We start from the raw sequence: 26,728 nt of genomic DNA on the forward strand, positions 1-26,728 counted from the left end.
AAGGAGAGGTTGCCAATGTATATATATATGTTTGAAACAGGGTTTATACTGTAGACATGGATAAAATACGCATTTGTAAAAATTTTCCAAGAGGTCTAAGGTCCATTTGGTCAGGAGAAATAAGATGATGGAACCATGTGATATAAGAAAATAACTACTGCAACCTCCTCCTAGGAATTCTAGTTTCTAAGAGAGAATGTCGAGATCACCACTCAACAGTCAGTACAAGTCAGATTCTGGCTGATTGGTCTGATGTTTACCTGTGGGTAAAGCACTTTTGAATGATTCCATCTCTCCCAAAAGAAGGAAGAAAATGTTCTGTTAATAGTTGGGGTGGGGGAATGACCTTGGATATAAAACTATAGCTCTGAGTTCTGGCAGATTTTCATTACAAATTTTCTTTATGCTCCTGGGAAAGGCATCTCCTCTTTCCATCCTTCTGGGTCTAAATTCTTTCACCCATGAAATGAAAGACAGTGACAGGAAATGGGTCAAGGATTCTGGATTCCTGATCTCTTGAAATGGTAATAGTCCTTAAGTCAATAAACAAACAGCCAATAGGAGTGAGAATACAGAATTCCTAGACAATATTCTAATTGTTTTAAGGGGTTAATCACCTAGCACTCATTAAATCCCAACCCCCATCCTCACTCCAGGTAGGAGGGATGTGACTAATCTTAGAAGTTGCTGAAAGTAATCACATTCTCTTCCAGGCCTGACAACTAAAGTCCCAAAGCCAATGTGAGCTGGTGACAGAGGAAGAGAAGCTGAGAACTCAGATCAGCAGGTATGATGGTGTGATGTGATCTGAGATGTTTTGATTGGGATGTACAGATGCGATGACCTGGGAAATCTTTTTTTCTGACCTAGAGATAATAAAATGAAACAAAATACAAAGCCAGAGCATCCTAAGAATTCTTTTGGAAACTCAACCTCTTCTTGTGTTCCTCTGAGCCATAGGTCAGACCATAAAGGATCTTCCTCTTACTATATCATGAAGAGCATTGAATGAATGAATGAATTTCGGATATGGGGACACACTGCCTAACATTGCTGAGCTTCAGTTTTCTTGTTGATGATGAAGAGTGAATGGAAGATACCTTGCTGCTAGTTTTTTAATGAAATCAGCTAAAGGAAGATCTAGCACAGAACCTACATGCCATCATTTCAGTTCAGTTCAGTTCAGTCGCTCAGCCGTGTCCGACTCTTTGCGACCCCATGAATTGCAGCACGCCAGGCCTCTCTGTCCATCACCAACTCCTGGAGTCTACCCAAACCCATGTCCATCGAGTCAGTGATGCCATCCAACCATCTCATCCTCTGTCGTCCCCTTCTCCTCCTGCCCCCAATCCTTCCCAGCATCGGGGTCTTTTTCAATGAGTCAACTCTTCGCATAAGGTGGCCAAAGTATTGGAGTTTCATAGAAGAGTAAAAATCATTAGCTTTCCTATGCTACAGAATTGTCTTTATAAAACAATTCCTTTTAATGAAACAGAATCTAGTATCTGTCTGTTTCCTGGGCCTTTTCAGCTGCCTTTTCCTGCTATACCTACTGTTAGCATCAGGCACTGGTACTGCCTCATCTCTGATAATCATATTTTATTTTATTTTTTTTTATAAATTTATTTATTTTAGTTGGGGGCTAATTACTTTACAATATTGTAATAGTTTTTGCCATACATTGACATGAATCAGCCATGGGTTTACATGTGTTCCCCTTCCTGGACCCCCCACCCACTTCCCTCCCCATCCCATCCTTCTGGATCATCCCATTGCCCCGGCCCTGAGCCCTTGTCACATGCATCGAACATGGAATGGTGTTCTGTTTCACATATGATAATATACATGTTTCAATGCTATTCTCCCAGAACGTCCCACCCTCACCTTCTCCCTCAGAGTCCATAAGATTGTTCCATGCATCTGTGTCTCTTATTCTGTCTCGCATATAGGGTTATCATTACCATCATTAAAATTCAAAATTATAACCTTAACGTGGCCCTGAAACCTGGCCCTGAGGTCACTCACTTAGAGGCAGGAGATTTTTCTCTAGGTCCACTGCTATTGTTAAGGGAAGAAAACACTTCAAATGGGAAAATTGGGGTGAGAAAGTGGCAAGAAATTTCTCCAGAGGGTAAAGGAGTTAAGGTATAAACCAATCTGTAGCATGACTGATCCACCAAGCAGAGCAGAGGTGGCACCTGGCCAGACACCTCAAAGGGTAGGAGGGAAGGCAATTAGATGCCCTGGCTGGGTGAGGTGAAGTCAGGGTGGTAGTGGCATTAATCAAGCTTCATGAGTCTCTTCAAAGCACTGGAGACGCGCACAATACCAGGAAATAAAATCCTCTGAGATTCTCACTGGCTCTTACAGAAATGTTTGCCAAGCATTCAAAGTAAATTATGGCTCATTAGCCAAAGAGGGAGCACACAATATTAAGAATTCCCTGTAAATTTTGATACATTGATACTTTTGAAGGAAATGGGGCACAAACATATTCTTTGAGGCTCCAGAGTACAGGAAAGGAATGCATGGGTGGAAATCGTAGGGAGAGAGATTTTGGATAAATCTAACATAGTTTCGTATAGAGTTGTCTAACAGTGAGTGGCTTCTGGTGATGTTAACTTCCATGAGTGTGTGTGCTTGCTAAGTCGCTTCACTTGTGTCTGACTCTTCATGATCCTCTGGACCGTAGCCCACCAGGCTCCTCTGTCCATGGGATTCTCCAGGCAAGAATACTGGAGTGGGTTACCTTGCCCTCCTCCAGGGGATCTTCCTGATTCAGGGATCAAACCCATATCTCTTATATTTTCTGCATTGGTATGGAGGGTCTTTACCACTAGCACCACCTGGGAAGCCCCTAATTTCCATGTAACGCTCATTAATTTAGCCAGGAAGCTAACAAATTCAAATATTAGACGACAGTTGAAAGAGATGCTCTAATTGGTTCTTGAACATTAAGGGTTTCTTATGTTCTTGGCTCTTTCTAAAATGAACGCATAATGCCATAGCCTTTGCTGGTTCTCACACTTTGGGGAGGGGTGACACATAGTCTCAGAGTTTCAGGTATCATCAGACATCTTGTTGGGATGTTGCCCCTGAACATCAAACCAGTATTGTCAGTATCTGCCTCCATCCACAATTTCAATCAACCATAGGTCCAAAGTATTTGGGGAAAAAATTCTGTAAAATTCTGCAAAGCAACAATTTGCATAGCATTTGCATTGTATTACACATTATAAATAATTCTAGGGATTATTTGAAGTTTATGAGAGGATGTACTTAGTTTATATGCTTAACACTGTGCCATTTTATATGAAGCACCGGAGCATCCATGGATTTCAATATCTGTTGTGCCTGAGTCATTCAGTCGCGTCCAACTCTTTGTGACCCTGTGGACTGTAGCCCACCAGGTTCCTCTGTCCATGAGATTTCCCAGGCAAGAATACTGGAGTAGGCTACCATTTTCTTTTTCAGGGGATCTTCTCATCCAGGGATCAAACCTGCCTCTCCTCCATCTCCTGCATTGGCAGGCAAATTCTTTACCACTGAGCCACCTGGAAAACCCAGAGGGTCCTGAAAACATTCTGCTTAGGATGCCAAGGGATAATTGTGTATCCAGTGCTTGTTGGTCAGTTCCACAGTGTGACCCACAGGCACTTCATACAATATATTTAAAATCAAAATGTGACAGATATTGAGAAGTGGCTCCCACTGTTTCAATCTCCTTCTAGCAGACTGAAGAGAGACTGCATTTCCCAGACTTCTTTTTTATAACTATAGTTATAGGAGTGAGGCTAGTAGAAATGTTTGCTTCATCAACGTGTGGCATTTCCAGAGAGGCAAGGTAAAGGACGTGTGTGTGTGTGTGTGTGTGTGTGTGTGTGTGTCGGAAGCTGTCCTGTGATAACTCAGATTTTCGCCAGCTCCTTGAGCCCTCCTAGGGATTTTGCAGGAAACTTTACTAAATCTCCTTCTTGTTTAACTAGACAGCATACCTTCTATTTTCTTCAAGTGAACCCTGATGAATGCCATGGTATGATACTATTTCACACTGCATCTAAATCTGCTTCTTTTCAGGTATCCCTTGCCTTGGTGAATGGTACTGCCAACCATGTACACCCAGCCATCTGATGGGGATATTGATTTTTAAAACTTAAATCTAAGTCCACTTGCCCCAGGAAAACATTTTCTCAATCTTCAGAGCAGCCGTGACCACTCCTTTTTCTGTGCCAACTGTCTGGACTCATACCATAATTTTATAATTATACTTATTTGCTCCCATTTTCCTATGGAGGAAAAGGATTGATGTTGATCGGTTGACTGAATACAACACCTTTTAATCATAAAATGGTGTTACTACCTAACAGGAGACATCACTACAGAAGAGATCCATTGGCCTGGAAAGATGCTGTCTCTCCCTCCTTACCCTCATCACAACCCTGTTCGAAACCTGGCTCATCCATCTGCCTCCTGCATAGACAGAAACCAAGCCCCTGGAGGCAAGAATAAAATACTCCCTCCTGTATTCTGAGCATCTTGGTTTCCAAAAAGGGTCTTCCAAAAAGGCTATGTTTCTGAGTGAAAAAAGAAACAAATCCTCCCAAACACACATGAATTCATCACTCATGTTGTCCTTAAGAGAATTTGTAAGATTTGAGTTAAAAAAAAATCCATTGTAATGTGAGTGTGTTTGTGGTGGGCCCTTTGGGACATGGCTCCCAGTGTCTCCACCACCTGCCTCCTCTCTGTCTACACTCCTGCGTCATCACTTCCCCTTGAAACTGGGTTGAATGCAGTGATGTAATGTGAATGAAGAGGATGTGGCACAGTAGAGGGGTGATGCACTCTGGCTTGGTTATAAAAGATCATGATGTCCCTCCCTGGATCTTTGCACAGGTTGGCTCTGATGCAGGGGTCACCTGGCCAGGAACTGAAGGAGGTTTCCATCCATCACCCAGCTAGAACCCAGACCCTCAAACTCACAGCCCTAAAGGAGCCAAATCCTGTCTACAACCACTGAGTGAGCGCGGACGCAGATCCTGCCCCAGTTGAACCTGGAGATGACTGTAAACTTCAATGGCAGCCTTGTGAGAGGCCCCAAAGCAGATGAGCCACACCCAGGTCACTGATCTGCTGAACATACTAGAAAATACATGAGTATTGTTTTAAGCCATTTATTTTGGAGATGTTTGTTTAGTAATAGATAAATAATGACATGTTCATGTTTTGCATACAGTTAAAAATTTAAAGAAAGGATACATGAAAGAAATGATTAGTCTGATCGATTTTGTTTTTGCTGTGATGTGCTGATCACGACCCATGGGTTCTGTGTTTGTGGGAGTGCATGAAACGGCAGCATGGCAGAGTGAAAAGAACTGATTTTTTTTTTTTTTTTTTTTTTTTAGAATGAGTGAAAAAGAACTCAGTGCAAACTTAAGCTCTGCCAGTAATGGTCTGTTGGAATTTTGATTAATTTCCAACTTGGTTCATATCAATATTGTCTTTCACTACCCTAAGGATAAATGGGAGACCGAACCTGACAATAAATCTTGAATCATAGGATTACAAAGTGTCAGAGCACGAGGAAATATTGCTGTGGTAACCTGATGTCTTAGGATTCCTTAAACTCACTGCAAATTTTGCTGTACAGGAGGGTAACATAGAAACTGAAAAAGCTACATAAATAAAATAAATAAACTTTTAAGTGGTAATCTGTTTTCTGCGTCATCCTATACAAGGCATCCTCTCCGTGTGATCAGAATTCTCTTTTATTTCTCTGACCCATACCAAAGGAACAGACTCTCCATCACGGGAGAGTCCTCTAAAATCAAAGTGTTTCTAGGATATTTAAAGTGGAATGAGCTAGTGCCCCAAAGAGAGCAATGAGCTTTTATGGGAAATGACATTTAGAGTATGAGATCTGATCCTACATAATACAATTTTCTCTTTGAACAGTGACCAATAAAACTCAATTCCATTGTGATAATATTTTTATTTGCAGTCTATTTTAGGGTTGTCATTAATCATGTGTTCAGACAGTAACAAGACTCCCAGAAAAGTGAAGATTTAAATATGTGAATATGGCCTCCTGAAAATTACCAAGGAAGTAAAATTTTACAAAATATCTATATCACTAAAAGTGAATTTTATTTTTAGTGCCTAGATTTTAAAAAATAAGCTTTGCACTTATAAATGTATTTATTGAAGCACAAGGTAAGTGCAATTTGTCTTTTCTTGGACAGAATTTTTTTCCAACCTCCTCCCATTTTTCTTCTCAACTTAATGGTGATCACCTTGAGGCTATATGAAATGATAATTGGGAAAGCCATGACAGTCATGAAAGACTGTCCAGACTTGAGCTATTTAGTTCAACTGAGACTACATACTGGGTTTTAGTCACTAAAATCACTAAAAATCTCTTTCAATTGTAAGTGTTACTATTTGAGATCTGGTAGCAGCTTGCTTTTCTAATACTGTAGAACCCTGAATCTTTGGATTTTCTCAATTTTTATATACGTCTATTTGAAAATCAGTCCTGTTCTTGCCTGAACCTTTTTTTTTTTTTTTTTGGTAATACTGTGCTAAGTAAAATCAATATAATTTGACATGCAAATATTCTAACTTTTTCCAACTATTTCTTCTAGAGCTACAGAAATCAAGTTGACTGAGGGAAACCATTTATTAAATATTCTATCACAGTAAGACAAAGTTCTTCACTCTTCCGGCCTAATTTATCTTTACCTGACACCCTCAAATCAGCCACTAAACCAAAGCCAAGGTAATAGTTGTGGGGCAGCATGTGCTTTTGAAACAAATAAACCTTCACACCTCAGTAGCTTAACATTATAGGTATTTATTTTTAAGTTATATGAAGTCCAATATGGTGTTCAGCAGTGGCTTTCTAAAGATAATATAGGACCCACTGCAGTGTCTCTATGTAGTTTTTCCACTATAACCTAGGATAATGGAGTCTCATGCACCAGTGGACAAGGAGGAAGGGATAAGAAACCATTTGTAGGAAGCTATTATAATACAGGCCAAAAAATAGCATATGTCATGTTCATCTACATTTTCATTGGCTAGAAATAAGTCACACATAGTCATATGAGCTATAATGAAGGCTGGGAAATGTTATCTAGCAGTGGATTCAGGGATAAGAGGAAATACATCTGTGAATATCTAGGCAGCCTCTATCACATTTACAGAAAAATAAATAGCTAACATGCTAGTCCATTAAAGGAAGAAATAGAACTTTACAGTAAACTCATTAATCTGACACAGCTCATTTTTTGTGTGTCTGTCTAAACTCTCCTCTTAGAATCTGCTGGAATGAATCTAGCTGGGTCCTGGCCTGAGCATGGTGGTGGGGAAACTCATGACAAGTTTAAAGAGAGTGGGACCAAGGATGTTTGAATGCTGGTTTCAAAGACCAAAGACAAATGGACATCATGCTGGTCTTTCTCTCAGGGCATTGATCAAAAACAGATGGGAAGAGACATGAAAATCAACTTAGAGACTTCCCTGATGGCTCAGTGGTAAAGAACCCACCTGCCAATGCAGGAGACACAGGATCAGTCCCTGGACCAGGAAGACGTCTCATGCTGCAGAGAAACTGAGCCCGTGGGTCACAACTATTGAGCCTGTGCTCTAGAGCCTGGGAGCCACAACTATGGAGCTCATGTGTTGCAAATGCTAAAGCCCGTGTGCCTAGAACTGGTGCTCGGCAATAAGTCCGTAAACCTGCTCGCCACAACTAGAGAAAAGCCCACATAGCATAGTCTAAAACAAATATATTAATAACTAAAAAAATAAATAAAAACAACTTTGAAAGTCAAAACTCAGGGCTGGGCACTCTGAGAAGTCTTGGCTCAGATGCTAAAGAATTCACCTGCAATGCAGGAGACCCAGTTTCAATCCCTGGGTGGGGAATATTCCCAGGAGAAGGGAATGGCAACCCACTCCAGTATTCTTGCCTGGAAAATTCCATGGACAGAGGAGCCTGGTGGGCCACAGTCCATGGGGTCGAAAGGAGTTGGACAAGACTGAGTGACTAACACAAATGAGTGACTAACACTTAAGGATGCTAAAGATCAAAATATATGGACTAGCGATGGAAGAGCAGAGTAAGCAAACGTGTCTGAGATGTTTCCACAAAGTCCAAGGCCATTTTCCTAAGGATTCTTAACTCCTGTTGGAAGTGAGGAATGAGCTTTTCAGAGCTCTGAGTGGATCAGGATAGCACTGACTGGAAGTGACAGAGCTTTGTTTTCTTCTTTGTAAACATGTAATACATCCTCAAAACCTAAACAAGGAAAATGTTCACAAGTACTAGCATCACCTTCGCTGTCACATTTTTCCTGGCTTTGCAGAGGTTAAAGGGATTATGGCATGGCAGCTTCCAAGCCTGGAAAAAAGAGGTAATCAAATTGGCTCACATCCCAGGGAAACTGTGAGGTCTTAACTGAGCTTGAGTGCCAGCGGAAAGAAGCATTTTGAAATGCAAAATGAGAGGGAAAAGTCCAAAAACTCTGTGATCAGGAACTGTCTCTGAGAAGCGACTTTAATCACAGGGTTTCCGCCCAACTCAGAAAGGTTACTCCCCTGGTTTCCTCCTCCAAGTTGTATAGAAAATAGGACATTGATTCTCATATTGTATTTTTACCCTAATCTTGCCAGTCATCCGGACAAGATTTAAGAAATACAGGAGGAGCAGTCACTGCCTGACCATGGGCTGTGGAACAGCATAAAGAGGAAAGAAGGCTGCAGTGGGGATCCAAGGACCCTAACTGGAGTCCAGGCCAACCAGTGTTTGGCCAGCGGCCAGTCACTTGACCTCACTGAGCTTTAGCGCTTCCATCTCTAAGCTGTTTACAGGGCATTCCTCAAGAGCAAGGACAGTATTACCTTTCCTATGTGTCCTCAGGCTCAGATCATAAACGAGGAAACAAACAAATGACATTCCAGATCATGGATGTGTTGGTGTTTGGATTACAACAAGATTATTCATAAGACTTTTAATAAAGTTATCATACATGTCCTACAAGTTAGTATTCCATTACACTTGATCCTTAAAAAGGCAGGTTCCATGGGGGATAGCAGTTTAATCAATCGTATATCCCTATCTATGTCTTCTCTTTCTACAGAATTCCTTAAACCAAAGCAACAAGTTCTGGCTGGATGGCAGGCAAGCACAGGTCTGTGCACTCTGAGAAGACTTGGCTCAGATGATAAAGAATCCACCTGCAATGCAGGAGACCCAGTTTCGGTCCCCAGGTTGGGAAGATCCCCTGGAGAAGGGAATGGCTACCCACTCCAGTATTCTTGCCTGGAAAGTCCCAAGGACAGAGGAGCCTGGTGGGCTACAGTCCATGGGGTCGTAAGAAGTCAGACATGACTGAGTGACTAACACTTTCACTTTCAGATGGAGAGTAAACCAGCACCCTCTTGTCTGTGAGAAGCCCTTCTCTATCTCTCAAGGTTTTCTGTCCTCTTTGGAGGGCTGTTCAGCTCTGTAACAGGCATTCAGTAAGAAGGGAAATGGTCTGATAGAGTCCTCCTGCCCTCATCATCATTCTGTGTCAGGTTCCCAACTATATCACCCTTGACTCAGGGACCTCAACCTGGGGCTCGGTAATAACCTAGGGGGGTGGGATGGGGAGAGAGGTGCAGGGATGTTCAAGTGGGAGGTGACACGAGTAAACCTATGGCTGATTCATGTTGATGTTTGGTAGAAACCAGCACAATACTGTAAAGAAATTATCCTTCAATTAAAATAAGTAAAATCAAATAAACACAACGTAAGCTTGATTCAATAATTGGTGAGGTAGCCACATCTATGTACTCATCAATAAAAGCATAAATTCAATAGTAAGACACTGTCTATAACAGATAGGCTGTGTGCTAAGACACAGGGTGAGTTCAAGGCCTGGAGTTGGCAGAAAATGCTTCCTGGGTCTACAACCATAACATCCTGAACACGCCCGATCTCATCTGATCTCGGAAGCTAAACAGGGTTGGGCCTGGTTAGTACTTGGATGGGAGAAAAGCTTCTTGGATGCAGAGGTACTTGACATGCATCTTGAAAGCTGCTTTGTATTAAGGAAGAATGAGACCTGAAAACACTTCTGGAGTGAGGACCTTGGTCAAGGAAAACCACAGAAATTCATGTATGATACATGCAGGGTGAGCTTGGTGGTTGGGGGTGATTTTGCAGGGAGAAGAAGTGGAGATGAGAAAAGGCAGGTCAAGTGGGATCAGAAAGTGGTATTGCTTTTTTGCTGGTGAGAGGAAGTCAGTGATTGAAGGCTTTTAAGGAGAGGAATGACATGACCAGACCAGGGTTTTAGAAAACATTATTCTGGTAACAGTGTTTGGAAAATGATTACACAGGCAAAGAGTAGAAATGGGAAATGAATATGCTTGGAGTGTGTTACCCACCTAAGCTCTGGAATGCATTCTTGGACCAAAACATCCCTGGGGTCAAAACGGTCAGGTCAAGGCACGTGGTCAAAACATCCTGGTCCTATTATACAACAGCTGCTTGGGAATCCAAACGATGAGTCAGTCGTTACTGAAAGGAGTCTCAGTGGTGATGTTTAGGAAAATTCTCTGCACACAATCTGTTTAAGGAGTGAAAAGGGCAAAACACTTGGAATAATGATGACTGTCTGTGCAGCTGTCCAAAAAAATGATCAGATAAAATTGGGTCTGGGTAAAAGTTCTTCTAAGTCTTGAATGAACTACTTGAGTCAAATGATTGTTTGTCAGACTAATCCCATCCACTCTTGACATTCAGACAGGTGCATTAAGTGATGCCTGGAATACATACATTTCTCCATAATCCTTTGGTGGGTTTACAAACACAGTTTGTGACAGCCTCTTCTTTTTCTACTTCTCATACATGATTTTGGCTCCAGGTATCTTGCAAATGAATACAGTGGGTCAAGTGAAGGGTATATTGCTGCAATCTGTTAAAGAAAAGCAAATCCCAATGCCAAGAGCAGAGGAAAATTCTCCTGGGGAGTGAGCCAATGTCACTGTCTTTGCTTGGAGAAATGTGGCCAATAATTATATCCGAGCTGTGAAATAGAACGTTTTTCCCTCCTCCAGCTGGCAGAGGGATTTGGACCACATCTGTTAAATATTTATCAGTAGCAGATACTAGTTTATCTTAGTTTTACATTCATGCCCTGATCATCAGAATTTTTATCTCCTTAATCTAGACAATTGCTGGTGGAACCTGATTTCTCTTATGGAAACTGATGTGCTTTGTAGATCAGAGATAGGTAAAGAGAGAATGACCTTTGAGCAGATGAAATTGTACACATAGTGTGAAGATTTTCCCTCAATTGGTATATAAATATTCATTTATTTCCTTTAGCAACTCAAATCTGAATTGAACATTTGTAATCTTAGTTAACTTCCAACATATTGAGAAGGTGACTTAAGTGTAAAATTTTTCATAGAATAATTTATGCTTCATGACATAGGGCTATGGTATTTGTAACTCTTCAGAGTTGCTAGTTTGATGAGGGAAATTTGGTAGTGAGCCAATCTCAGAGAGTTTAACATTATGCCTTAATTCTCTCATCTTCTTTTAACATTAACTGTAACTGATATGACTCTAAACTTGATCATTTGAAACTAGTACATTTAGTGAACTAGTTACTCTTCAAAAAATCTACCTATTTGATTTCTGGCAAGAATGTAACATGCAAAAGGAACAACAATGTTTTTCCAATTTGTCCATTTAAATGGTTCAGCTCATTAACTTTTCTTTCTGCAAATCTTTTTTCCCAAATGGAAGAATTTTCTTTCATGGACAGGTTGCGACAAGTTGGCAAAGGAGAGACCACTGCATCATAAAGTGATGTTCATGTTGCTTATCTGTAAATGCAGCCATTCATCCCTTCTAGCCTTATGGTTCCCCTTGATGTAAAACTGGGCTTCCCAGGTATCGCAGTGGTAGAGAAGCAAGGCAGAAGTTGCAAGAGAGGCGGTTTTGATCCCTGGGTCAGGATGATTCCCTGGTGTAGGAAATGGCAACCTACTCCAGTATTCTTGCTTGGAAAATTCCATGGACAGAGGAGCCTGGCAGGCTATGGTCCATGAGGCCGCAAAGAGTGGGATGCGACTGAGCAAAGGGAAGGAAAGGGATGTAAAATTGGGACAGTCACATCTGTCCTGGAGATTCCACCATGGCATTAGGAAGAAAAAAAAAATAATGGCGACAATGGTGCTGATGCTGACAACTACAATAATATATGATTGGCACTTATTCCATTATAGGACTGTGCTATAAGGTCTGCAAACATTCATCATTTAAAGCTCATAAGAAATCTATGAGGGAAGTCTATTTTCCATACTCGGAAAGGAGCTGCCAACTCCTGGAGTTTGATGCAATAAACAGCCATAACATGTGAATGTTTTCACAGATTCTACAAATGTAGAACGTCATAATTTTACAATTATAAGCATAGACATTCTTCTATAACTATTCCTTTCATCTTAGATCATCTGTTTCCTATCAGAGCAAATTGTCAACTATGTGTTGAGTGTCTGTGTAATCCAAGTCCTTGATAGAATGAAGAAAACACTTCCAGAGGGAGGTTGGGCTCAGAGATAGCTTTCAAGTGCACATTCCTCCTGATCAAGGGCCACACTAGGTTTAAGGAACTTTGGGAATATCAAATTGATTTTGTTTGTGTGAATAAGCACAAGGGTGCATGGAGGAGGTGGAATTGAGGGACTCTAGAAGCCGTGTGCCCTGGACAACTCAACTGGATCTGCATAATTGGCAATAATGAATTTTATTCTGCTGAATTGTTATGAAGATCAGCACTTAATAAAGTGAATCATTGTGTAGAGCAAGGGTGAATATTTCCATCATACAAGCATGGAAACAGGCTCAGAGACACCACTCAAGGGTGCAGCCTGAGTGGTAGGAAGGACTCTATTGAAGAACTCACCAAATCAAGTCTGCTTCTCCCATTTGTGATGTGCTGCCCTCCCTAGGAGTTTGATCCAATGAATCGCCACCATGCTGGCTTTACCTCTGTCTTTCTACAACCAGAGTTATCATCTTCTTTGACTTTAGAAGAGATAGTCCCTTAATCAGGAGAAACGTGGCCAGATGATGGTGAAAGCCACAGTTTCAATTTGACTCCTTACGTATTTTCTCTTTCTCAGTGTTATAACCAGACTCCATTTATACCCCAGCCCTGAATTCACAACCTCATCACTATATTTCTGTTCCTCCTATTCCCCCAGACCTTGATTTCCCTTACCCACTTCCCACCTCCCAGTTCCCAGATGATGTCTCTGTACAGTGCTGAGCTTTTCATTCTTCAGAACTTATCCAAAATACTATTTTCCTCCATCAATATATTCTTGAGCTCAACAACCAGATTTAATTGTACCACCCTTTGAATTTTAGCAGAATTTGTCTCTATTTATTTTATATACTCACCACTAATTTTTTTCCACCTTGTGTACTTGTATTAACGAACACCTTCCTAACTTGTTAGACTGTAAGCTCTTTAAGAGCAGGGGTTACATGTTACATCTTTCTCTTGGCCACTTCTTTGGCCTTTTCCCCGTCTCCACCTCCGAAACTCCTGCAGGTCCTATCACACAGTTTATTTATTTATTTTTCAGATTCTTCTATCTTCTAATAGACTCCTAAGATGATGAGTGAATTTCTTTCTTCTATGAGTCTTTTTCCAACCTTTATTCAGAGATACTTGACATTTGATATGAAGTGAAAAACAAAAGTGTTTAGCTGCTCAGTCGTCTCTGACTCTTTTGAGACTCCGTAGACTATAGCCTGCTGGGCTCCTCTGCCCATGGAACTCTTCAGGCAAGAATACTGGAGTGTATAACCATTTCCTCCTCCAGGGGATCTTCCTGAATCAGGAATTGAACCTGGGTCTCCTGCATTGCAGGCAGATTCTTTACTATCTGAACCACCATGTATACATTGTGAAAATATCCCCATCAAATTGATGAACACATCCATCACTTCTTATGTTTATATTTTTTATTTATTTTGAGAACAAGATAAATCCTACTTTCTTAGCAAATCTCAGAGATGTGATATGTTATCAACTGTCACTATGTTACACATTTGCTCTTCACATCTTATTCATCTTACATGTGAAAAATTGTACCTTTTTGCCACTTTCTTTCTATTTCTCCCACACTCCTCTACCAGCCTCTGGCATCCATCATTTTATTCTCTGTTTCTATGAATTCAATTTTTTTTATTGCCCATATAAGTGAGATCATGCAGTATTTGTTTTTCTCTGTCTGGCTTGTCTCACTTAACATAATGTCCTGTGGGTTCACCCATACTGCCACAGATGGCAGGGTTTCCTTCTATTTCAAGGCTGAATAATATAAATTTGTATATATATACAACTTTAATGAATTCATTAATTAGTTCTAAGAGTTTTTTAGGTGGAATCTTTGGGGGTTTTATATATAATATGACAACATCAGCAGATAGAGATAATTTACTTTTTACTTTTCAATTTGGATGCATTTTATATCTTTTTCTTGCCTGATTGCTCTGGCTAAGGTTTCCAGTACCACGTTGAATAAAAGTGGCAAGGATGGGCATCCTCGTCTTGGTCCTGATCTTAGAGGAAAAGTGTTTAGCTTTTCTTTATTGAATAATACTAGCTGTGGGCTTGTGAAGGATAACTCTTACTAACTCCTTTTCTTAATGATTATTTGTTGAGATAAATAGAATTGGAAGTTCCAGTAACAATGATGATACAATAGATGTACAAAGTAGAGAGATAGCTCAGAGAATGGAGGGACAGATCATACTGAGGAAGGAAGAACTTCCCAGAGGAGGATCCCCAGAATGAATGGCATCAGAATTGAGTTATGAGGGAAGGACAAAGGACATGAAGGAATAAGAAATGAGATAAGAACTTCCCATGAAGAGCTGTTCAACTCCCCATCCAACAAATGCTTGATGTGGTGGTGGTGGTTCAGTCATTAAGTCATGTTTGACTCTTGCGACCCTATGGATCGTAACCCGCCAGGCTTCTCTGTCCCCCAGGATTTTCCAGGCAAGAATACTGGAGTGGGTTGCTATTTCCTTCTCCAGGGGATCTTCCTGACCCAGGGATAGAACCCAGATCTCCTGAAGCGCAGGTGAACACTTTACTGCTGAGCCACCAAGGAAGCTGTAACAAACACTTATTTTGTCCTTTTTCTGTGGCTGGCACAGAACACTTTGCTGGGTTTAAAATAGTTAATAAGACCAAGTTGGCTACAAAAGTATGAAACAAATTGCAAAAACAGTCACTCTGAAAGGGAATAAAATATTGAAAAGCTTTTTAAATACCTTGGCCACTGTTTCTCACACATAAAATATAAATCATAATAATGATGATAAAAATACCTAATTCACAGTGTTATGAGGAAGGTCAGGGAGATAAAATGGAGGAAAGAGATCATATACTTCAAAATTATCTCTAAATGTCAGTTCTTCTCAGCCAGTAGAGAATAACTCTCATTATCACAGAACTCATAATTTCCTTTAATTGCATATATCTTACATATAATACTCTTAAAAACCGAAGGAAAAAGAAATCACTATGTAAGACAAGTGATAGGTTCTGAACAGAATCAGCAGGCAAGTTGAAGTTATGAATCTAGTATAAGAAAGTGAGAACTAAATGACCTGATATGTCCTGGGCTATCTTTAGCAAAGGTGGGAATCTCATTTAGGCAGTAATTAAATATAGGTGCCCCAACATTTTCATTTGTTATGATTAACTTGGCTTGAGTGATCCAACTTGGGTGTCAGCTTCAGGAGATAGGTGGGATTTTCAGTCTGAGATGGAAATTATTTCAAAATTAATCAATCCTTAGTCCTTCTCTGATGACAGCATTTCCCTGTTACCAGGTCTTGAAGCTTGATTAGCAAGATGGACATTTTATGTACATTCCACAGTAGCAAAAGGAATACCATGAATTATTTCATAGAAGTTTAACCTAGTGTTGAGACTAAGGCAAAATATCTCTTCTTTGGTTTTGGGGAAACAAAAAGAAGGAAAGCTGATGCAATAGTCATCTCTGCCTGTCCTCTTGGCTCACATCCTTCCACAAACGCTGGCTTCCTTGCTCTTTTCCAACAGATCAAGCATGTCCGTCTCTTAGATGGTTTGCACTTATCCCCTTGGCCTGGAATGTCCTTCCTGTTTGTACCCTTTATGTCTGTGAGGTCTCTCCTTGCCAAGTCATTTAGAATAGAATAAATCATCCCCTTTTCAAGTACTTCCTGTTCGCCTTCCCTCCTTTGTTTCTTCTCCATAGCTCTGATCAGACAAATGATACGATGATTTCACTTCTTAATTGTTTACTAACCGTCTCCTCCCATCGATGCACACTTGTGTGAAGGCAGAGGTTCCGTCCCCCTGTTCCTTGCTGCGTCTCTCAAAGGAGAGCAATGCTTGCCACAGAGAAGCCACTTGTCACAGAGCTTGGGAGTAAATGAATGAAACTTTACATGTGATGGTCTTATCATGCTTTTCAAAATATTTCCATGTTGTAAAAATTATATGGAATTTGAAAGATGGTAACGATAACCCTATATGTAAGACAGAATAAGAAACACAGATGCATAGAACAGTCTTATGGACTCTGAGGGAGAAGGTGAGGGTGGGATGTTCTGAGAGAATAGCATGGAAACATGTATATTATCATATGTGAAACAGAACACCATTCCAGGTTCGATGCATGAGACAAATGTTCAGGGCTGGGCCAATGGGATGACCCAGAGGGATGGGATGGGGAGGGAGGTGAGAGGGGGGTTCAGGATGGGGAACACACGTAAACCCATGGCTGATTCATGTCAATGTGTGGCAAAAACCACTACAATATTGTAAAGTAATTAGCCCCCAACTAAAATAAATAAATTTATTAAAAAAAAAATTAAACGTCTCCATGACCCACCTGCCAATGCAAGTAGATGTAAGAGACATGAGTTCGATCCCTGGGTCGGGAAGACCCCCTGGAGGAGGGCATGGCAATCCACTCCAGCATTCTTGCCTGGAGAATTCCGTGGACAAAGGAGCCTGGCGGGCTATGGTTCATAGTGTCGCAAAGAGTCGGACATGACTGAAGCAACTTAGTATGCTTGCACACGTGACATTTCTGAATTTCAGCATAACCATAACTTGCTAAGAACACAAACACTTAAATGTGATTTCCAAGAGGTGATTATTTAAGGGCTGGAAGCTTCATTGTTTACTTTAAAATTTAGGTTTGAGTTTAAAATTCGACATATCCCCAAAGACAATAAAATGGGGAGAATGATAGATCAAAATAATTACCCTTTTCTAACAGAATAAAAGGAAATAGAGTCAGTTTACTCATCCATCAATTAGCATATATCTCAGAGCACCTACAAATGGTTTGCCTATTTCATGACCTGGAAGAAAGCTTTAATGTGTAAGTTAAAATGGCTTACCCTCTAGTTTCTTTGAGGTAATACTGAGCATTAAGGAGACACTATTGGAATTGGAAGACCACTTTAATATAGTTGCTGCTATATCCTAAAGGAAATCAGTCCTGAATATTCATTGGAAGGACTGATGCTGAAGCTGAAACTCCAATACTTGGCCACCTGATGTGAAGAACTGACTCACCGGAAAAGATCCTGATGCTGGGAAAGATTGAAGGCAGGAGAAGGGAGACAACAGAGTACGAGATGGTTGGATGACTCGATAGACATGAGTTTGAGCAAGCTCGGGGAGTTGGTGATGGACAGGGAAGCCAGGGATGCTGCAGTCCATGGGGTCGCAAAGAGCTGGACATGACTGAGAGACTGAACTGAAGTGATTAACTCTCTGAATCACATTAGTCAGGTAAACTTTTGTTTCTGAGTACCAGTATCTCTCTCTATTAAATAATATTGATATTGCCGGAACTCTACATTCCTTCTCATAGCAAAATACTAGATTTTACATCAGGAGGTAGGGCAGAGCCAAGCACATGACTGGCTTCTCAATAAACACTCCTTGGTTAGCAAACCTGAATCTCTTCTTTCATCCTAGTGGGGAACAGCTCCTGCAGCTGATAAAAGGTAATCCTCATGCCTGAAACTGAACAGCACGGAGTAGTCCGGATGGAAGAAGATACAGAGAGGCAGCACAAACCCATCAGGAGCTGGAGGATAAACACCCTCCTACCGCCAGCAGCCCTTAGGCAGCCTGTTAATGTGGTTCTGGCGCCACCTGGTGATTCTTCTCAAAATTTCCCTGCAGCTCCAAGGACCCGCATGACACTTTCTTTTTCTGGAAAACACCCTTCAAATGAAGGCTCATCTGATGAGTCCATGAAATTGAAAAGATTTATTAATGGTGTTAAATATATAGCTCAGAGAATGGGAGAGGAAGCAAGTCTATTCTAAGAAAGATAAAGAAATGAAGAACAAGAGGCCCAAGCATTGCATTTTAAAACAGTATTCCGATAGTGGCCAATTGTAAACCTAAGATGTTCTCTGTCTGGTTGAAACAGTTCAGTAATTTAATTTCTTATCACTGGTTTTCATTCACAACACAATTTGCTGTGCTTCTTTTGAGGCTTGTTATCTGTGAAAGGCAGAGACGCCCAGAGCTGTGTTCAGGCCACAGGGAGCTCCATTCGGGCTTTTCACCCAGGAAGTGCACCGTGGACCAGAGGGTGGTCACTCTCCTGTGAGAAGTGCAGGGGATGTTACAGGAGCTCACAAGTGAAAAGGACACACTGTGTGCACAGCGGAGCTGGGCTCACCTGAGAGGTGAGAAACGCCTGGGAGGCGACTTAGAGGATAGTTCGAACTGTGAAGATCCAAAGTGAAGAAACACGGTACTGTATATAAAACAGAAAAGCAACAAGAATTGACTATATACACAGGGAACTGTATTCAATCTCTTGTAATTACCGATAATAGAAAAGAAGCTGAAAATCATATGTATATGTATACACATATATGTATGGGCTTCCCAGGTGGTGCAATGGTAAAGAATCTGCCTGCCAAGGCAGGAGGTGGAAGAGACATGAGTTTGATGCCTGGGTGGGGAAGATCCCCTGGAGGAGGAAATGGCAACCCACTCCAGTATTCTTGCCTGGAAAATTCCATGGACAGAAGTCCTGGTGGGCTACAGTTCATGAGGTCTCAAAGTGTTGGACATGACTGAGTGACTGAGTATGCACACACATAACTGAATCACTTTGCCGTACACCTGAGACTAGCACTGCCTTGTAAATCAACACGACTTCAATTTTAAACAAGTGAAGAAAGATAATTTGAGGTGGAAGGAATCAGTGTGGGGGAGCGTGGGGGTCAGGAAGGTCAGGATGTCCTCTATGAGGATGGCTGGGTATACCTGCTAAGATTCCTGCTCAGGGGTCAGGAGGGCTTCTCACAACCCTAAATCCTAATCCAAGGGGCTGGACTTACTGCCCACAGTGGCGAGGGCTGTGGTATATTGGGAATTCATGGGACCAAAGCTTCATGTGAATTCAGTAAAAGGATATGCTGCCATTTTATTAAAAATCTGCGACCTTTAGAATTAGCTGGAATTCAACTCTGGGGATCTTTAGTGGGGAAGCATATTTATCACACTCATGTTAAGGTTTTCACCTTAATGATTTTTTTTTTTTTTGGATGGGCAAATATATCTCCAAAGCTGTTAGTCAGCCTTGAGAGAAAATTGGATATCAGAAAAGTAGAAATAGATACACTTTGTCTAGAGTAAGTCAGACAAATTCAAGTGTGGTCTTTTCCAGATTTGTGAATATTTTTGACATTTCCTGTGAGTCTGGATTCAGGGGAATCAATACAATGACTTAGGTGAATAAAAATGCAGTGCTGTAATAAGTACAATTGCAGAGAATCTGCTCACCACTTTAAAGCATAGATGATTTAAATGTTCCCCATAGAATGAATATATGTCAGATAGCAGAATTACTCTAGGAGGATTAAACATATTGGTTATGTTCTGCACGTTTAAAGAGACAACACAGATAAATGAATAGAAAAATATTTGTCATTTTTAGTTATCAATTATCTTTAAATGTTGAAAATTTTCTAAAAAGTAGAAATATACATTTTAAAAATTCACATAATGTTTCACATTTGTATGTTATTTTCATGTTTTCTAAACATGCTTTTAAATCCTAGTTTTTCTGGAGAACATTCCAGATCCTCTTGAATCAGGGTGGATTTTCCAAGTGAATTTTATGATCTGGCAATTTGGGGAAACACTTAAGAAGTTGCCCTCTCAAAATCCTCATCTAGTAGCTATTGATCATCCCCACAAGTGTGTGAACAATGGCTCAGAGAGCCTGAGTGGCCCAGATCCCCAAATATGGTACTGACTTCTAACTTAGGTCAGTCTGTGTGTCTCTGAAGCCCCAGCTCTGCCCTCTAGTCCTCACTGCCCTGTGGTAGTGATGGTTTGATAAAGGACAGTTTGGAAATCTGTAAATAAAGCATTCCTTCTACAGATCCTAAGACAGCATCTATACTAGACCATCTACGATGGACAGGGAAGCCTGGCGTGCTGCAGTCCAAGGGCTTGCAAAGAGTTGGACATGACTGAGCAACTGAACTGAACTGATTACTGGACCAGGGGATGCAGGAAAGTTCAGGAGGTGGATCCCTGACTATTCTCTCACAGGCAGGACCAGGCCACGGTGTTAGAAGGCCTATAGATATTCAAGGAGGTGGTCTGGTTGGCTAGTGGGTTATGAAGCAAAGATCTTGGCCCTCAACTCTACTGATGATCCCCAAAGCTGATCTTTAAAGGGCTGTAGGAAGGCAGCTTGGGACTGCCAGGCCCCTAATCAGAAAGCATTTGTAAAGCAGACTGATGGCCTCCAGAAAGATTTCCTGAGCAAACTCACTTCTTATAACTTACATAAGAAAACTGTATGGGTGCTATTTGACACCTATGTTTTTAGTTTAGAGATCAAACCAGTCAATCCTGGTTTGATTAGAAACCAGGAAATCAACTCTGATTATTCATTAGAAGGACTGATGCTGAAGTTGAAGCTCCAATACTTTGGCCACCTGATGAGAAGTGCTGACTCATTGGAAAAGACCCTGATGCTGGGAAAGACTGAGGGCAGGGGCAGAAGGGGGCAGAAGAGGATGAGATGATTGGATGGCATCACCAACTCAATGGACATGAGTTTGGGCAAACTCCAGGAGATAGGGAAGGACAGGGAAGCCTCGCATGCTGCAGTTCATGGGGTTGCAAAGAGTTGGACACAACTTAGTGACCAAATAACAGCAATGAATATTTAGTTAATTCTTGTTCAAGTTTTATCACTCCTGAGGAATGAATGCATCTTCTAAAGATCAGAATGGAACCCAGTTAGAATGGGAACATGCATAAACAAAACTAGCAACTTAGAATGGGTTTTCTTAAGAATCAAACAGGAGACTAGTATATCTCCATTCTCTATTATATGAGTTGGGTCATATAATCTAGTGGGGCTTCCTCAGTGGCTCACTGATAAAGAATCTGCCTGCAGTGCAGGAGATGCAGGAGACACAGGTTCGATCTCTGAGTCAGAAAGATCCCCTGGAGGAGGAAACAGCAACTCACTCCAGTATTCTTGCCTGTGAAATCCCATGGACAGAGGAGCTTGGCGGGCTATAGCTTATGGGGTCACAAAGAGTTGGAAATGACTAAGCATACATACACATGTAGTCTACCATATCCTGAAGGTCAAATGAAACCAGTCTCTAAAGAGGATTAATCTGTAGGTGAGAGATCGAAAGTGATTTTCCTTTTTTGTGTGGTTTTGGAGAGGACACCTTCCGAGGTTTAGGAGCTGAATTCTAGGCAGGTGACAGGAGACTAGGCTAGTGTGCTTAATGAACTTACTTTTTAATTTTTAAATAAGAACATGACTTTGGAAACAATCTGACAGAGAAAATGCTCAGATCTTGAAGCAATTACATTAGTAGACTAAGGGAATACAGGATGATTTTTTTCATTATCTGGTATCATTTCATTATATGTGTTCAAAATAGCTAGTCAGAAATAGTGTTTTAACTATATATATATTCAGTATATTTACCATATAGCATATACTATAGTATACATACTATTCTATATACTATACACCAATCTATTTACCTAACTAATATTATAGATCAAATATTTTGATTCTATGACTAAATAAATCCTAATTTTTCTAGATGGATCCCATGGAAAAACTTTCATTATTTAGGTACTTGATTAGGTTCACCTAATCAAGTGTGTGTGTTCACACCTAATTAGGTGTGAACCTAATTTATTGTAATGTCCCCAAATCATAGTAGTTTTGGGCGTGCAAGGAGATTGAAAAAAGGAAGGAGGCAGGAGCCTAAAGTGGGGTTTGCTGAGGAAAATCTCTTTTAGATAAATATAGCAGGCATCACCCAGATACAGAACCAAGTCTTGTCTTTCTCTGCGGAAGATGGAGAAGGATACAGGGCTGGAAAAAGTCACTCTTCAGAAGGAGAGCATCCCAGCCTGGCTGGTCTGGTTGGTGGGACTGGGGTTTGCACTGGCCTAGTCTATCAGACACCTGCATATTCCATCACTATAAATGTCAGGCTTGTGCCCAGCACTGATGCGGGTAAGGTAGAGAGTACACAGGCTCTAGCCCTCAGTGAATCTGATGCTCCATTGTGTTGCTGGCTGTCAGACTTGATGGAAAGTTTTGATGAAAAGGTCTTTGAATGCATTTCCTCCTTTGAAAGTAAGTGCAGTCACTCAGTCATGTGTCCAACTCTTTGCGACCCCATGGACTGTAAGCCTGTCACACTCCTCTGTCCACGGGGATTTCCAGGCAAGAATACTGGAGTGGGTTACCATTTCCTTCTCCTTTCTAAAGTAGGGATAATGGAAATGACTTCACAGGATTGTGAAGAGGATTAGAGATGATGTGTGTAAATTTTCCCACCTGATATGAAGAGCCGACTCATTGGAAAAGACCCTGATGCTGGGAAAGATTGAAGGGAAAAGGAGAAGGGGGCAGCAGAGGATGAGGTAGTTAGATAGTATCACTGACTCAGTGGACATGAATTTGAGCAAACTCCTGGAGATGGTAAAGGACAGAGGAGCCTGAAATGCTACAGTCCATGGGGTCACAAAGAGTCGGACACAATTTAGTGCCTGAACAACACATAACGTATCCTGCATGGGCCTCACACAGGGTAGGGACTCAAAGGGTCGTCAATCTCTCTCTCTGTCTCTGTCTCTGTCTGTCTGTTTCTCTCACACACACGCATGCGCACACGCACACACACGCACACACACACACACACACTCCAAGTCCTGCTCCAATATAACAACAAACTGTGACCTTTTTTTTTTTCTATCCTTGTCATTGCTGCTGCTATAACCATGATCCACTAGATCAGACCACAGGTGTTTACTCAAGGATTATGTACCTACTTCCTCATAACTGAGGATATCAAGGAGGATGACTCATCTCGCAAAGTTTTATAAATATGTGAAATATTACTCAGCCAGAGGTCATTTTAAAATGATCTGCCTTCCAGCTCTCTGTTGTCAATGGAGATCTTTAAACTTTTATTTGTTCTTAATAAAGAGGTTATAGGGTTTTTTTTTTTTTTTCTCCAAGCTTCTTGGCTTCAGTTTAAACATTTTTCTGTTTAAAAATATTTGTAGTATACTAGTTTCCCTGGTAGCTCAGATGGTAAAGAATTCTCCTGCAATGCAGGAGACCTGAGTTCAATCCCTGGGTGGGAAAGATCCCCTGGAGAAGGGAATGGCTACCCACTCCAGAATTCTTGCCTAGGAAATCCCATAGTCAGGGGAGCCTGGAGGGCTACAGTCCATTGGGTCACAAAGAGTCTACTAACATACACACAGCGTGTCGGGTGAGGCATGTGGTGGTTTTCAATATGCATGTCTGGATGGCAGAGGGCATTGGCAGGTACCCATGCCCCATACTAGCTGCCAAGCAGGTTTCAACCAAAAATGTAGCAACCACTGGCAAATCCCACTGAACATTTGGGGTTTGCTTACATGTCAGTTCAATAACCCTATTTCATATTTCTTCTACTTTGTCTTTAGACATGTTTTCTATAAAATGTGTAAGTTTCCTGGCCTCCTTAACCTGGGTTTCTTAAGATTTCTGCAGGGTCTCTTCCACCTTCCCAAATCAAGATGGTCCTTGTCAAGTCCCTACTTAGACTCGATTTCTGCTTATTAAGCCCCTGGCTCACTGCTTCTTGCCCACCATCCCATGTGAAACTCCCCTGGATTTTCATTGTACTCTAATCCTGACAGATAGTCCTGTTTGCTTTTGAATAGCCATTTTTTATTTTCTTCCTTACTAACAGAAAGCAAAAATGATTTTTGCTCATCGGGTAAATATCAGGGCATGAAAGGAAGGAAGGAAGAAAGTTGCTTCACCCAGTCCTAATACTTTTGTTTAGTGGAAACCAATCTTGTAATCCTGGTTCTCTCATCTGAGGATGAAGTAGGCTGGATGAATAGTGAGATATAAAGGTATATGTTTTCAGCTTTTCTTGTTAAGACTTTCTTTCTTCATAGACTAAAAATCTGTGGAGAAAAGGGCTACACACACTTTGTTTTTTCTCTGCTGCTCCTTCCTTCCCCTTGTGAGGTTGCTGTGCAGCCATCATTTTATGACCATGAACAAGAGACCAAGAATCACAGAGACATCCACCAACACCTCATATCCTGATGCTAATTAACAAGTCTGGGACCATCTTCCTCTAAGCATCTCCCAAATACAGCATCCATGTCACTACTGGATATGTGCTTATAACTCTTTGTGACTTCTACACACTAAGGGTCACTGTGTCCTTGCCTTACTCTTTCCCGGGCTATGGGTTCCCAGGCACAGGGTGACTACGGTACAAGAGCTCACGGTTAGAGGAAAAGGAAAATGGACAGAGAATGGCCTTCTGTTAGGAGAAAAGTCCTGAAAGCAATGCTTTTTGTTTGTAATTTTAATAGCATTTTGTCCTCGACCTACAGGAGAATTTAGTATTATTAGTCCTATTCCCTTGTAGCTCAGTCAGTAAAGAATCTGCCTGCAATGCAGGAGACCTAGATTCGATTCCTGGGTCAGGAAGATCCCCTGGAGAAGGAAATGGCAACCCACTGTAGTATTCTTGCCTGGAGAACCCCATGGACAGAGGAGCCTGGCAGGCTACAGTCCATGGGGTTACAAGAGTCGGACATGAGTTAGCGACTAAACCACCACCACCAAGAGATTCGAAAATTGAGGATTAGAGAGTTTAAGCAACTTGCCCAAAGCTTCAGATTTTGTAAGCCATGTGAGGTGCGTATAGTTATGAGGTTTATACTTATACAGTTTACAACTCTGTCCTGGTGGCGCAGACAGTAAAGCATCAGCCTGCAGTGTGGGAGACCAGAGTTCGATCCCTGGGTCAGGAAGATCCCTGGAGAAGGAAATGGCAACCCACTCCAGTACTCTTTCCTGGAAAAATCCCATGGACGGAGGAGGCTGGTAGGCTACAGTCCATGAGGTCACAAAGAGTCAGAGATGACTGAGCGACTTCACTGTTACAACTGTGCTCTGTGCGATAAGGTTGAAATCTGAATTCTAACATGATTTTCAAGACCTACATGATGTTATTCCATTATTAACAATTTTTTACTTAAAATTCCCCAAATGTTCAAGGTTCCTCTCCCTTCTGGATCTTTGCTTATGCCATTCCCTCTGTCTGGAATGTTCTTCTTCCTATTTTCATCTGGGTAAATCCTATTTCTCAGAACTGTGCTAGGACATCCCTTTTTCTTGAAAGCATCCTGTAATCTCCAGTCAGTCAGATATGCCACCCTTTATATTTAAATTAAATTTGTATGTGCCTGTTTGTTGTGCAAATTGCTGTTCCCTTGTGAGCTGCATTCCCTGAGCTGAGAGCAGATTCCTGCTCCACTGGGGAATGGTCCTTATCCATCCTCAACCTTGAGGACACGATAGATTTAACTTGGGCTTCAACTCCACATGGTGTATCAGGTGCTCTAGGGCTTGAGGAGGGGAATTTACATTCTGAAATCTCCACTGATGATTATAATATGCATTCCTGGTGATAAGCCAGAATAGCAACTGCTCAAAAGTATTTCTTGTGTAAATTCTGTGCCAGTTCCTTGATTGGTAAACAGAAGACTAAAGTGAAGTTGCTCAGTCATGTGCAACCCCATGGACTGTGGCCCAGCAGGCTCCTCCGTCCATGGAATTTTCCAGGCAAGAGTACTGGAGTGGGCTGCCATTACCTTCTCCAGGGGATCTTCCCGACCCAGGGATTGAACCCAGGTCTCCTGCATTGCAGGCAGGTGCTTTACCATATGAGCCACCAGGGAAGGCCAACAAAACACAAACAACTAAAAATGTTCAATATTCTCCACCTAGTTATATGGGCTAATTGAGTATCATCATAATCACTGAAACCAAGAATATTGTTTAGAAGTCCACAGTAAAACAAAGAAAGCAAAATATAAATAAGCCAGACTATCCACAAGTATTCCAACTCTAAAAGGTCATTGCACATTACAATATTGGTCAGACAATTAAATAGTATAGAAATGAGCTAAATCAGTTTCTGAGTGAATTTCTATGTTCCTTGAAAAGCATTCAGATTAGATATTTTTATCAGAACTTAGAAGGAATTGATGATTTAAGAAAGAAAATCAGTAGACCA

The sequence above is a fragment of the Giraffa tippelskirchi genome, chromosome 4 (assembly GCF_054371585.1).
Source record: "Giraffa tippelskirchi isolate mGirTip1 chromosome 4, T2T-mGirTip1v1.2.pri, whole genome shotgun sequence".
NCBI classification, from domain to species: domain Eukaryota; kingdom Metazoa; phylum Chordata; class Mammalia; order Artiodactyla; family Giraffidae; genus Giraffa; species Giraffa tippelskirchi.